We start from the raw sequence: 15,807 nt of genomic DNA on the forward strand, positions 1-15,807 counted from the left end.
AATTTTAATGTCCCTTCCAACGTGATTGTACTAAATATTTCCAGGCTTTAAAAACTCAAAACGAAAAAACAACAAAGCCTCCCTGCCTCTATGGCTTTGAACTGCATTATTAAATTTAAATATTTAGTAAAATATAAGCACTAATAGAAGCTTATACAGCATTGAAAATGTCACATTTTTCTCTTTCTTTCTCTCCCACTAACAGCTCTCAGAATTACAGAGGTTCACTGGTACCTAACACAAGATGAGTCCACACTGTATCTCCTCTGATTACCTATTTTTATGGAAGTTGTATGAATTTCTTATCAACCACTAAACTCTTTCAAATTTGTCTGAAAAAAAGTGAGTGGAGGGAAAATCAGAAGAGGGGATAAAAATCAGCATCATGATGTAGTGAATTTATTAAGAAAACATAAAAAAAATACCATTTTGTTTTCCCACTGCAATGTATATTTCATTCTCTTTCTTTTTTTTTTCCTCCACATCTAACAGCTTTACATTATAGAACTACTTATGGAAGTAGAGTGGTTTCAGTATTTCAGTACTTGATTTTTAACATTTATTTGTAAACAGTTTGCTTAGTGATTTAAATCGCTACTGTACATAAAGATTTTTCCACAAAGCTACAAGCCACCTCTGAAACATTCAGCTAATTAAGCATGCATGAGTAATTGATATTCCCCCTTCCACTCTAGAAAGGCCTGTTTTTCAAAATTACATTTTATCATCTGCATATTCCTCCAGATCTGTTTAATTCTTCTTGTTTTCACTATCCAAAATATTTGTGTCCCGTCCACAAGTTGCTCTGTACCCATCTAGATGTTTTCCTAATTAGAATATTTGTTTCTGTAGTCTGGGATGGATTTCAGCTTTTCTGATTTGTCTTCAAACAGCCTTAGTTTTCCTTTTGCTATACTGGGAATAGTCCATTTATTTCTCTCAAATTGTTTTGATTACTTTGTTTCTACTGTTTCACAGTGTTCACTTTTTGAAATATTTTCTTTCAATAGCAGCTTATAGTGTTAAGACTGTTAAATTATTTAGTGAGCACAAATAAATGACTTTGGTCTTTTCCACTTTTACTAATTCACTGACACTATCCAAGATTCAACTAAGTTAAAAGAAACCTGTTTTTCCTTTACAAAAGCTATTCTTATTTCTTGTAATCCCATTCTGTTCTTCTCATTAAAAGTATTTTCAGACATGTAACATCTGAGATCATCCCCAGTGTTTCTTAAAACACAGATAAAAATTTGCTACCATCCAGTCCTCAGGACAGAGCAGCTCTGATACTGAACATTTTTGTTAACTATCCTTCTTTCAGACACTTTATTTTATACAACAGATACTACCTGTGAGAGAGATTTTCATCTCTAATTTTACAAATATACAATATCAATAAATCTTGAATATCCATACTTCAATTGCAAGTGCAATTAAAACTAACAATTGAATAATAATAAGTAAATTACAATCATCGAGTGCTAACAACCTGTTTGTTTCCAGATCCAGGCTTTGTCCCTGATGCCCATCTGCAGTGCTGGGAAGCTGCAGAAGGGTTGCTGACACAGAGAGTCCAAAGTTAAACAAAGAAAATGGGGCCAGGAGGGTAAGTAAATTCCTACTCTCTGATATGAGCACTTCAGAAAAGTAGATGAGACTGGATAGAAATACAGCATTAATACACAGGGGTGATGTGTATCCAGCACTGCGCCTACACTAATTAGTCCTTTAGCAATGCAAAATACTCTTCTCCAATGCCTTCAACACTTTCCCCATGTTTACTTGTGTTATATATGTGAAAAAGAGTGCAAGCTCCAGGGCAGACACAGGACATAAAAGTGCTAAGGAAGTGAGGAAAATTAAATGTGAAGATCATTACTTTTTGCCTCCTGTATCATCTTAATTTTTCCTCAAATGCTTACTGTTAACCCAGACTCAGCCATCACACACAGCTGCCTGGACTGTCTCTACCAACGTGAAAGTGAATTTTCCCTCCTTTCCCACAGCCACATCCTACAGGGAAAGAGAAGCTGGGAAAGACATTGACTTCCTGAGCAATGTGGGAAGTCTGAGGAAAGAAAGGATTCCCAGACCGTAAGGACTTTGCAAATTCTCAATTTTGACATTGTGTGAAATGTTGCCTAATGTTTAAAAAAGCAAACTTCTAATGTCTGTCTTACTAATACGATCTTATCACAATTTAAGAAAGACACTGGAGTCCCTGAGACGCTGCAAAAGGATGGCAGAGAAGATAATTGCTATATGCCATAGTTCCCTCGACCAGCACTCAAAGAGAACACATAAGGCAAGAACACTAAACTCAATAATAAGTAGGAACTATAATGTTTTAGTAAATAATATGGTGAATTTCAGTTATGCCTTCTACTGTCATAGGTTTTCAATGTCATATCTAGAAATCCAGAAAACATCAGCAGAAAGAGCTTATGAGAAGTGAACCGGACACAGGTGTCCCTGCAAACAAAGGATATCTGTCAGAGTGTGCCAAACACGGTCACACTATATCTGAAGCCTCTTAACGAAGCATTTACCCTACCATAATTAAGAAAACTCATTTATACTAACCACTATGATGAAAATGATGTTGCAAAACCCATCTAATTGAAAGTATAGTAACACTCATCAACTCGGTTCAACACATGTGGAGAATTAAATTAAGGCCATTAATTAATTAACACATTTAGTAAGCAATGGTGTGTTAGTAAGGGGGTTAATTTCTAACAGAGCAGACCATTTCTGTTTTGGTCTCTTTAGTTAAAAAGGGACTCCATCCTAGAACCATTTTAAATCAACACTAAGTCTCTTTTTTTTTTTTTCCAAAATGTGTATATTGTATTTGTCCATGTGTTCCTCACTCAGCAAGAAGCAAAGCATCTGTGCAGTACTAATGGGAGAAAGCCAATAAATGTAATAAGATACCACTGGTCTGTAATTCAGCCCCGAGACATGAATGTCTCTAGCTAAAGAAATGACAAAGGAATTATATGATAGTTAAAAAGTAGTTATATTTTGATTATAGTAGATTGATTATTAGACATAATTTGAGTATACTCAGGGATTCCTATTAATTTCTGCTCATTTGTATTGTTTTTAGCCTACGTAAGTCTGAGATATCACATGCTTTTATTTATGCTTTTCCTAAGCTTAGGGCAATGGAACCCTACTCTGCACTCAGCCCCTGGGTAATACTATAACCTAAATTATCATCATCATCATTCAGATTGAATTAAGAGGCTTGGAAAGAATATGCATCTAGGGAGGAATCTCCAGACCAGTCTTGCTCAGATCATTACTGATAGCTATAATGAGAAGGGCAGTGGAAAATTTGCTTTGATGTATTTAGGGGCCTGGAAGGACTGCACTAATAATCTGATCAGTAATCACGACATAGCAAAGGTACTGTGTTCTGAGCCGTTCTACAGGAGGGCAATTCTGAGAAAGGATGAATTTCATTCTTTCCCACACCTCTCATTCTATTATCAGATGAGATTTTCAAAAGGAATTTATAAGAGTTTGTGGCTTACAGTGCTTTGAAAATCAAAGGGAGCTGTATTCCTATTTATATTAGGAATATTTTGTATTCCCCAAAAGCCCAAATATAAAAGAATCTGATTTTTTCAAGATTATATATAAACACAACAGCCATCCCTCAGTTTAGCAGTGTTTGGGAAAATTTTGTACTCAGTCCATTCACACATGATCTTACTGAAGTCTACAGAGAGTTCACCCCTGGCCAGATCAGGCCTGCTGTGTTTGTATCTAGAACATTGGAACAATGCTAACAAACCCCAAAATTTCAGTCACGCAATGCCAGCAAAATTCGTTTAGAAGCTGCTATTTTTATCAGGGTTTCTCCCCCTGTAATCCCCTGTGGCAATGCAATGAGCAAGCTTCTATATGGGCTCAGCCTCCTTTTGAATATTAAATTACTGAAGTTCAGAAGAATTTAATTAGTACCTCACCTACTTACCATCTTCCAGTGATGCCTCAACTACAATTATGGCACTACATTACAGGCAATTTCAGCTTAATTGAATAACTTGAATAAAACCTGGTTTTCAATTGCCAGAATAATCCCTATTAAGATAGGTGTAACTGAGTTATAAACAAAAAAGGTTATCTGTGCACGCTGTGTCTGCTACCAGGTTTATGGCAGATACTCTAGCATATTCACCTCTGATATTACCACACTGTCAATAGGCTTATACTTATATAACACTGGAAATACATCAATTACCTGGGCATGAGCAACTAAAAAATTACAATGTCAAAGGAAGCTGTCGGGTAGGTCCCAAACTTTTAATATACCTCCTTTCAATTTTAACAGTTTGTGCCCGTTTCCTCCTAAACACACGTACCTACATGCAGTGTGCTTCAGTCATCATCTGCCTCTCTCTGTTCTTATGGGCACTCAGCCTTAACTGTTGTAAAATATCTTTTCTTACAAAACCCTTCTACCATAAACTCCAACAGCAGAGAGCCTCTTGCCTACCTCTTGTGCCTTTCCTCAGGATACATTATTATATCACATTCTTCATATGAAAACAAGAAACAAAAAGGAAAGAGAATGAGAGCAAAGCAGGAAGAGAGAAATAGGAAAAAGCCCTGACTGCATTTTTTTTCTGCTGTTTCTTTACTCCAGTGCATTGGGTTAGTTCTGAACTGGTTCAGATTCCCCCCAGTTTGAGATAATGACCTGCCATAGGAACTCAGCTGATGAATCGTTCCACTTCAGTGAGAAAGTATGAGTACAAATTGCACCATGATAAAGCCAGTGTTGGAAAAGTTACAGAATGCCACAAATATATATTTCTGTTGTCCCCATAGTCCAGCTGAACCTGTAAAGTTTTTAAACCAATCTGGTAAGGACGTACAGATCAGTCATTGCTGGGATGTATATCTACCTTGCTTCTCTGAATCTGTACTGTTAAAAGACTTTGCCTGTGCAGTGTTTCAAATGGCCCCAAAGTGCAGACATGCACAGTCCTCTTAAAGCTTGAGCGTGGAAATTCCCAGTAGGCAAAGTGCTAAAGGAAAACATGGGAAGCAAATTAAAATTTTCTAAGGAATTCCAACACTTCGTTTTTAAAGTAGCATGAAGACACGCTGAGTTTTAACACTTTGCTCAAAACTTTTTTTCCACCAAGTTTAGAAAAATAAATGCTGACATTTGTAGACACATGCAGCTCCACTTCTTCATTAGTATTAAATGCATTAGTGTTTAGTAGTCCCTGTGGTCTAGCTTATATACTCTTAAATAGAGAAAGGATTAAAATTAAAACTACTAATTTAGTAATATACTAATCCCAGTGTATGTATGACAGTGAAGATAATTAGCATTTTACATATTGCTGACCTGTCTTGGCTGTTTCTCAGAGGACATTTCAGACATTACTAAAGCATAAGCAGTGTAGAAGCACCCTTGTTTGCACTTAACTGTAAACATTCCTACTCTTTAAATGTCATATTGTCCAATATACTGAAAAAGTAATGTTATTTCAAAACAGAAGATAAACTCTGAATATAATCAATATGAAGATAGCCCAGTTTCACCTGAAACATCTAATTCAGACCTGCTTAATTTGCAGATTTGTAGCAAAATAGTAAAAGAAACCAACTGCCTATTGAGTGCTCAAGGGGAAACAGGAGTAACTGGATGCGAAATCAGATGCAAGTGAGGTCTTCAGAGGTTGGCTGATGTCATCAACACTCCAAGAACTGTTTACTTTGTACTATTTTGACCAATTCCCAGTAATTAATATAAGACTTTATATTCACATGCTGCATACTCTTACAAAAAGCTCTATTTCCCTGCTTAGAATTTGCTCCTCTATTTGATGAAAGGCACAGTTTGTGACACAGACTTCAAAATAGAAACTTCTTTATTTGTTGAAAACGTTCTTTTCAGTCCTTCCAATGTCATCAACTGCAGCCATTTTATTAAGTCAATTATCAGGTTTAATGCATTTTAGATTTGGAAGCACAAAGTTCTGTCACTAAAGGCAGATCAAATCCAATGCAGCAACCCATAACCATAATGGAAGAGAGGCTTTGAAAAATCAAATGTTTATATTTTCTTTGAGAAACAGTTATTTTCTGCATGAAATATTTTAATCTGATAAGCTAAATTCTAAATCTAATGTGTCTAAATGAAGCGTTCTGTTTGCATTTGGAATATAACAGGTGTAATACAGCAGGCTTGAGTCTGTTGACTGAAAAAAATGAACTGCATCTGACATTCCTCAGAGTATCTGCAAGTCTCAAAAGACTGAAAGCTATCCATAGTGCTGCCATTTCAGTGGGCTGTGACCACCAGACTTGATGATATCCCAGTGTAGTTCACATTGCCTTTGCTTGAGAGGATGGGGAGACACCTTACAGCTGTAAAAGAAATCAACACAAACTGTTCATAAAGATCATGGTTGAGAATGGGGAGGCAGGGAGAGCTCCTCTGAAAGCAGCCAAAAAGCGAATTGATCAATAAGGATGCAATCATCTTGAACAAGAGGGCATCATTACATGTTAACAGCTGCCTAGTACAAACGTGTACTCTGTGAGTGGCTGACAGTATTAACAAAAGCCATGTGTAGGTGTAGGAATGGATATAACAGAAAAGTGAAGAAGATCCAAAGGAGAAATAAAGGAATGGATTCTGAAGGCGATTCAGAAAAAAGTAAAAAATAAAAAATAGTGATGTAACAAAAGAATGTTACAATGATTAGGTATGGAAAAGAAAATAACAGGAACAGAAAAGACATGACAGCAGAAGGTGCTACGGGAGATCAAGGCAATAAACAGTGCATATCTGGAAAAAGTCACCTGAGTCATCAAGACTGCTGACTGTTTCATGACATTTTCCCCAATTGTTTCAGATTGAGTAGTTCCATTATCACTAAGAAATTATTAGAAAGCAAATGACGTGGTTTGCTGACATAGATCTTTTGCAGGGAACTAAATGGCTAAAAGGCTTTTTCATTTGAAAAATCATTCTGAGAAGCTGCAGTTAGCTAATGGTACCAACATACTACATAATAATAGTCCCTAAAGTTCTTATTTAAACTAGATTCTTCAGAATAGATGGAAAATAATAGCCTATTCAGGAGGATCTTTTTTTATCTTGATGCCAGAAGTCTGTTTTTTTCACAGGTCCACACTCCACAAAACTTTATTACAAGATGAAATAGGAGTCACAAGAAACAAGAGTTATAAAAGAAAGCACTTAGAAACAAAATACAAATTAACCTGAGCACCTCTTAGTGAGGCTGTCAAGATATTCCTCCACATGGTTTGAAGGCTTAGCCACATCAATTCTATTTCTTCATGCTAAAAGCTGAAGTAGAGGACCCACATGAAAACTTCTGCTTTGTATTCTTTAATATCTGGTACTGAAAAAAGGCATTTTTCATGAGGAACATCACTGGATGTATAAATGCATAGATCTTCAATGTAATGAGTGAATTATGAGGCTATTCCTTGGTGAAAAGGTGTTATGGCCATTTAATGCTTCATTTAAAATGGAGAGTACATTCCCAAGTGTCAGCAGTAGCTGAAGTCTGACAGAAGGACATTGCAGCTGCTGAGCTCAGGGAAACAATTGGTGTTGAACCTGTCTGACACTTCAAAGAAAAATCCTTCCTCTTACAGTCTGACTAATAACATCAAGATGCTTTATTGCACTTCTCATGAGTAGGTCATGAAACACTTGGAAAGGTGGCAAGTACTATTACAGATGCCATACAAATAAACTGATATTTTTGTACTTACAGACTCAGTAAAGGAACTGAGAGAACACACAAATCTTACGTCTGTAGGATATAGTAATGATTCAATTGATTTATTTGATATATTTCATTTATTTCATCCGGAAAAAAAAATACATATAAAGAAATCCAACCACCTTTACAACAGTACATCTATTCTTGGTTTATTTGATATTCTATCAGAATGCTATATGGGCAATGCATCAAGTGAAAACCAGCTCAGTGAACTAGAGTAGCTAGTCGTATGTAATATATTATAGAAAGACAAAAAGGATTCCTGGAATCTCTTATCTTCTGGATTATAAGTGACAGACTTCACCAAAAATGTTTGCAATATATGAGTCTTTTTTTTTTTTTTTTTATTTTTATAATAAGACTCAGGAACAAGACTCCTTAAGGAGAAATCTGAGACCTGAAAAGAATAAAATATGTAACAGCTAATTAATACTAACGCATAAAGCACCCAGCAGATCGGGAACAGAGAGAGTCTCCAGAAACTGCAATTTGTATTAACACTTGAAAAGACCTGCAATACCTAGGAGGCCTTTCTAAAATAAACAGTGTCCATTGCCTGAAAATATTTCCAAATTCCTTTGAAAATTCCTTTCTTTATTCTTCAGGCAAATCCAGCAACAGATAATGGGCTGGTAGACACTGACAGAATTTGCTGTGCTTGCGGGGAGGGGGGTTTGAGGGTGGGGGTGGGCATCATTTATTTTGTCAAAAACAAAACCACAAAAAACCCCAAGAAATTGCAAGGCCTGAGGTTTACCTCAACTAGCCGAGATTTTTCCAATTAAATCACCCACTGACAGAGGCAATTCTGAGTGGTTTCTTTTCAATTCTATCAGAAGCTGTAAGGATAACAAGGTACTGTCTGCAGCAACATACACTATGGGGAAAGTCATCAGTCAGAAATCCACTGCTAAAAAAGTCCATCGCACAGAACCAGCACACAGAACAGCACATCTAAGTATGATGACAAAAAGACCCACACTATTCTTCGTTAGGACTACGACATTCAAATTTTGCATCTTTTTAGGATGTGCTTCAGAATAAGATGGCAAAAAAATGGAAGACATCCCTGCCTGCATGAAACTGAGAAACAAAATATCCTTTAGAATACTGATTTATAAGCTGCCTGGAAAGAAAATGAAATTAAAATTCAGAGCTCTTTTTGGTACTTTTCTAAGAGCTAGAACCAGCATAGGCCCATTTGTCTTTTCCCTTTGTTTCTTCTTAATCCAAATGCATTTTCATATTAAAAAACACAGATCACAGATAGAGATCTATGATATATGCCTATCTGTTGTTACAGTAAGAGATTAGAGAAAAGCAGTACATGATTAAACATGTAACAAACGTTGTATCTTAATGAAGCAACCTACTGAATATTCAGTGAAAATCCACTAACAGATACAGACTGCAGTATGGGGCTTTGCCAATAACTGCATATTAAAAAGGGATGGGAAAAAAAACACAACAATAAAATCACAACAGCACCAACAAAGGATAGGAAGCTAGGAGGGCAGAGATCAAAATTATTACTATAAGATCACTGCTACTGGGCTGAGCTACCCTGGGGCTAAAAAATGCTTCATGCAGATCAGCCAGACTTATGAAATGTAGTCAGTGTAAGCACAGAAAGGGATGCCAGATCAAATTTTAGATGGGTTGCTAATATATCTATGCATACATTAATGTGTCCTCTACATAACCTCAGTTAATTTTGCTACCGCAAGAGAAAACTTCAGACTTCTGTTCCTCACATCTACCACAATTCAGCCTCTCACAAGCACCACCATCTTTAGGAGACTCACTAAGGAATGAAAGCATGTGCTATGGCACAGCCTCATTCATTTGTCACACCTGAATCATAGAAATTTAAACAAATCAGCCTTCTCCTCTTTCCTATAGGAGCCTCACCTCTGCCATAGTGTTCTTCCACAGTAATTAGAACCATGCATGTTCAGACTCTTCTCAAAGTAATTGAGGCTTCTTGTCACATTTAGATACTCTCCATAAAATCACTAGAAACTACATTTACACAGGAGAATCTGGCAGGGTAACACTGAAAGCTGTTGTCTAACTCTGCTTTCCTGATAGATGGAGGTATTTACAGGAGCAGAAGACTTTCCTGCAACTGCTAAAACAGCTCCATGAATCTATTTTGCAACGTTGTTTAGAAGCTCTCTGTGGCCACTTCTTTAATTAATCTACAGCTCAAGTGATCTCCTGCAACATCACGAGCCTTGGACTTTGTTGTTTTCACTGTGACCAGTTGGATGACTTTGTAATTAATACAGAATTCAGTAGTAAAAAAATAGAAAATCATGCTCTCAGAATTTTCAAATTGAGAAATGGAGCTGTTGAACAATATCAACAACAACAAGTATAGAATGTTTTGATCTTATTTTTCCAAGTGTTCTTTTGAACTCAAATGTTATTGAAGACTGAATTAATTCATGAAATAAATATTTTTTATCCAATCTACATTTTTAGACTAAAAAATGTTACTCTTTGAGACAGTTTCAAGGAAGCTCAGACTAAGGAATTATACACAGATTAATGAATCATCCAGGATTATCCTTAGAGCCTCTTCCCCCCCACCTTTGTTAGTTTGTCAGAAAAGTACAGCAGCCACCATCACAAGGTCTGACTCATGCTGGGACAAGGCAGGTTTCAGAGGTGACAAAAGCTGTTTCATTAGAGATAGAAAAGGGTACATCCAAATTCATCAGCCTCTGCAGGAATGACCTTCCTGCATTTAGGCACATAAAAGGATGATAGGAGTGCAAAGAGCACTCTCTGCACTCACCAGAAGATGGGAGTTGAGAAAGGGAATACCAGTTTTGAGCAGAAATAATGATCAAGTGGCACTGTGTTTTCCACACTGCATATGGGGGACTGCAAATAATTGCTAAGATAGAGGCTCTTGCCATCACTAACAAAAAAGAATGATTGGAATCAACGTATTTTGGTGATGGAATAAGGAAATCTTCTGGAAAGCAATTAACAGAAGTCTTAATTCATGGATATGCTCAACTACGGAGACCTCTAAGAAAACAAACTGCTCATTTGCTTTGTATGGAGAGGATTTTCCCTCTCTCCACTGGAAATTCATTCCATCACTTCTGACTTTCTATAATGTGGGAGCAACCATGCTGAGCTGCATGAGAGCAGGGCAGCAAGAACAGGAGGAGTATGCAGAGCAGCTCCTTCCCTTCTACAAAGTAGGGCAGTCAAAGAGGAACCAACTGACACAACCAAACCTCCTTATTTAAAAATATATTAGGATAAGATAATAACAGTGATTTACACACTACTTCTTTTTGTACAACTGCCATTGATACTTACACTTAAACCTTACTTTAAATTGGGAAACAGAGATCAGTAACAGGAATAGCCTGGCATTTAAAATATGCAAGAAATCACAGAGATCCAAGATCCTTATATGGATTTTTACTTCTAGGCTTACCTAAAGAAAAAGGAATTTACTTTAAAGAACAAGATATCTAATATCACAACAATGCTAATAAGGTTCATTCAGAAGCCAGAAGTTTCCATTATTTAATGAACACTGATTAGCAATATTCCTAGCAGGAAGGGAAAGAGAAGATTGCTTCATTTGGAGACAGAGCTTGCATGTCTAAATTCCAGGTATGTCTGTGTTGTGTTCAGATTTCTCAACACACCAGTGCTTCCAAAGGCACCTGATTTCTAACAAGGCATTTTTTACTGAACTAACACTTTCTAAGCCATATAAAGACCTCAATAGAAGGTTGCTGAATAATAGTCTGATCAAAGGACTCTGAGCTAATCGCACCATCTAGTGTAAAACAGGGGAAAGTGCACTACAACTACTCAGTATGTTACACACATTTTCATTTTGTGGACTAGAACACCACAATTTCCTTACCTTCACAAATTGTAAAGAGCATTTATCATTGCAGTATGTCAACTCTTGCAAAGAACTGCTGAATTGCTAACAGTTTCCCCAAATGTTAATACAGGAACATAACCAAAACCTTCCTTTTAAACTTCTGTGTTTGACATTCAAAGTTGCTGAAGCTATTGCAAATTTTACCTTTTCCACACCAATAGGTAGATCAACCTTTAGCAGAAGCTTGCAGCTTTCTAATAGTTAGCGCATACAATCACAGTGAAGAGTGTATAGGAGAAGCTACCTGACAGTTCATGGAGAAATCTGAGGGTACAAAAGTGGAAGGCACAATGAAAAGAGGATCCTCTTTTCATCTTAACTGTTCTTTCTTATTATTATCTTCCAACAGGAAGTGATGTGGCTATGGTCCACCAGAGTGTAGGGACTCAAAAGATAACAAGACTGACTAGCCCGTGTTAGAAAACCTCTACACATTCCCAAAGAGTTTTTAGCATTATTGGTACCTGAATGTCTCTTTTCATAATGGCCGAGGACCATATTTCTGATTATTCAGCAAATAGAACTGCTGAGATGTCAAAGAAAATTTGCTTTACAGCTTGGTATCTGACAAAACCCAATCCCTTTGAAGTATCCAGTAGAGACTAAGTCCACTAGGATAATTGTGTACTACATCAAAGTACATAATCCAGAAAGTGAAACTACAGAAAACTTCTTTACTATTTTGTACAAACAGCTTGGAATCCATTATGAGATATATTTGTACTATGCAACACAATGTATCAAGCATTTGAATTGCACATGTGTTCATAAAGATGGGCTGAATGTTTGTGCTGAGGATTAGAAAGTCTTTCAAAAATCCCTGGGACACTGTACTTACAAATATATGCAGTGGTAAAGACAGGTCAATGACTTATCCTTCTGAATCTCAACTATTCATTAAAATTCTAGCTGTAATAATGCAAGACTGTGACAAAAACCTCAAGCTGCCTTACGAATGCACACTGAGATACTCACTAGGAATTTAGAGTGAGGGCAGTGTGATGGTACCAAGCATGCTACCTGAGCAAACAGTGTATAAATAACTCTTACAGCTTCCAGAGATGGCTGTGGTACAGTTTAGTTTGCAGCCACACTAGAGGGGAGCTTCCTAATTGCACAATCTTCACATGTTTCTTTCCAAATGAACACAATTGCATGGAAACAAGCAACATTGTCCTAAGTGACTTGAGTTTGGCAGAGTAAAAAGTGAGATGATTAAGATGGACGCGTGGCTTGGCCTTGAGATCATCCTTTGGTTCCAAAACATCTTTGTTATATTATTTCAGTGCTCAACATTTTCATTTTATTATGCTAGTAAGTATAGTATAATGAGACTTCATTGCATCCTTTCAATACTGAAAAGAGAATTATAAAAAACAAAACTTAATTTTTTACAAAATATGATAGTGATACTACAAGAAGAAATGATTTTAAACTAAAAAGGGAAGAGTTAGGTCAGATTTTAGTAGGAAGCCTTTTATCCAGAGCATATTGAGGCCTTGGCATAGGCTGCTCAGAGAAGCTGTGGATGCCTTGTCCCTGGAGGTGCTCAAGGTTAGGTTGGATGAGGCCCTGGGCAGCTGATCTGGTGAGTGGCAACCAGCCCATAGCAGAGGGAGGCTCTGACATCCTTTCCAATCCAAGCCATTCTATCATTTTATGGTTCTGTGATACTACTGTTTCATCATTCTACCATTCTGATTCATTCATTCTATGAAATACAAACTTTGGAAAGTCATCCTGTCATCAGGGCTCTTTGCAGAGCACAAAAGACCGCCTCAGAAATTTGTTGAGAGGTGCAGCGTGCTGCTGCAGATCCCAATGTGAAACACAGGTAAGTCATTTTAACCCCACTGAATCAGAGTGCCATCCCCCTGCCCATGCGACACGCTTGCAGGCTGGGTCAGGCTGACAGTCTTAGTGACACAGGAGTATGGGATCCCTCTCAGTAAAAAGTTATGACTCTGATTTACACACAGATTCACTTTGCAGTAAATGTCCTGACCTGTATCCAGAAAACAGAGGCAGAACCAGTCAGCCTTTCCAATGCAGATAGCTCTCATTGGAGTTTCCTGACAGTTTTATCCTACTCCAAATGCCAGTGTCTTCTCAGTCATAAAACCAGCGCAGACAAGCTGTATTTTGACTTCAGCATTTGTTCTATATCCTCCAAGTAGGATTTCAGCAGTTCCATATTTCACACAAGAGAGCAAAATATGTAAATTCCAGGCATTTTCCCTGGGAGGGCACACTACGAGTTGAGAGGCAGCGTGCCCCAGATTTAAGTTATTATTCAGTGCAGCCATGTTGTGAAGAATACTGCTGTGAAGAAAGTGGAATACTGAAGAGCATTTAGGAATAGGGTGAAAAATCCATAGTCTAAAAAAATCCAATAACCTATTCTGATTGGGTTTTAGAGAGTTTTGAATGGTATTTCTCAAATATGCAGAAATTTTTTTAATTAACACAAATCTTTTGAATGGGAATTACTGTTGAACATCAGAAACAAAAGTGAATCCAAAGTGGATATTTCAGACAGGCAGGGTACCACAATGTCATGGATTTACTTCAGCCTCCAGAGCTAATTCTTTTCTGAAGGGTAAAAGACAAGGGTAAAAGACTGCACAAGAAAAAGCAGAAACTTCAAAACCATCTGAAGAGATCAATTCCTAAATTTGGACTAAGTGGCAGACATGAGACATTACATCCAATGTGGGTCTGAGGGAAAGATGGGAAAGGGACAGAGCCAAAGACAGAAATCCTCCCACTCAGTGAAGAACTTGCAGGACATAATGAATTCCTAAAGGAAACACTTCACTGCTTTTCGTCTACACATCTGGAAGCAACTATTGAAAACAACATCCTACTATTGCAGAAGTGATTACACTGGGGCCCATTGAAGACAATAGATATCTCTGGATCTGCAGATATCTCTGAATACTCTTCACCTCAAATAGAGTAGGGATGTCTCTCTTGCAGGCAAGAATTCTTTTAGTCTGCTGTTTTCCCTTGAGATTACACTGAAGTTAAATGGAGGTCATCCTTTGCAAATAACCGAATTCACCTACTTCTGCATAAAGAAATACAACACTGATGATTTCTACAGTGGAAGTTAGGTAGGCAATGTGGAATTCTTCTAAAGCATGAAAAGGCAAACTACGTATAAAAACTACACAAAGAAATAACAAGGCCATCAGGAAAAAATTGTTTCAGTTGGTTATTCCACGAAGGCTCAATGAATGCCAGATGAATTCACATCAGTCTTTAATAGTAAATATTTGTTTTCACTTGCCACAACAATGTAATCACTCTACTGGACAAGCAATGACCATTTCATAGCCTTTTGGCACTGGAATGTGTAAAACCTGTCTGCCTTGTTGGCTTCTTAGTTAACAGCCTGAACAAATCCATTACCCAGAACATCACCACCACTATTAAAAATACTTCACTTTTTTTCCTCCCTTTTCTGGGCAGAAAGAAAAGAACAACCAATAAGAATACTATTGTGCTCCTTTTACTAAAGGAGTTTCAGGAACTTCTTCAAACTGTTGCAAAAGAGCAAAATTTTCCAAAATTGAATTATTTTTGGTTAATATTCAGGTTCACCATAAACATTTTGCCCAGTCAAATGTGTCAGAGAACATCATACGCAGACACGCACACACAAAATCCCTGTAAATAGCTGCTTTCATTGACAGAAAGGTGTCTGTACATCACTCGGAATGGTAACAAAACCCACAGAAAGCAGCAAATGTTTGAGCAGTAGATCTGAAAGGTGACAAATGAGTTCCCTTTTCATTTCACATCTTATGACTTTGATGTAACTATATGACTTGATATAACTATATCACTTTGAGAGATGGAAAAAACAGGATTCCATCAAATGGCACTTTTTTTTTTTTTTTTTTTTTTTTCCCAATTTATGAGGACAATCAGGAAGGAAATCCTTCTGTTAGAAAATCATGGTAGCATTGAGAACATACGTTATTCTTTTTCAGTGTAAGAAAAGAAGGCTCATTTGCCAGGAGTGATTTTTCCTCAAGCAAAAATCTCACATCTCAATACAAGCTTTGCCAGATAGAC

General features: G+C 37.1%; 1 protein-coding gene across 25 annotated transcripts in view; it reads right to left on the minus strand.

The window, feature by feature from the left end:
* DLG2 (discs large MAGUK scaffold protein 2) overlaps positions 1-15,807 on the minus strand; it is a 994,028-nt gene that overhangs the window by 516,694 nt on the left and 461,527 nt on the right. The gene's annotated exons all lie outside the window — the stretch shown is intronic.

The sequence above is a fragment of the Lagopus muta genome, chromosome 1 (genome assembly GCF_023343835.1).
Source record: "Lagopus muta isolate bLagMut1 chromosome 1, bLagMut1 primary, whole genome shotgun sequence".
NCBI classification, from domain to species: domain Eukaryota; kingdom Metazoa; phylum Chordata; class Aves; order Galliformes; family Phasianidae; genus Lagopus; species Lagopus muta.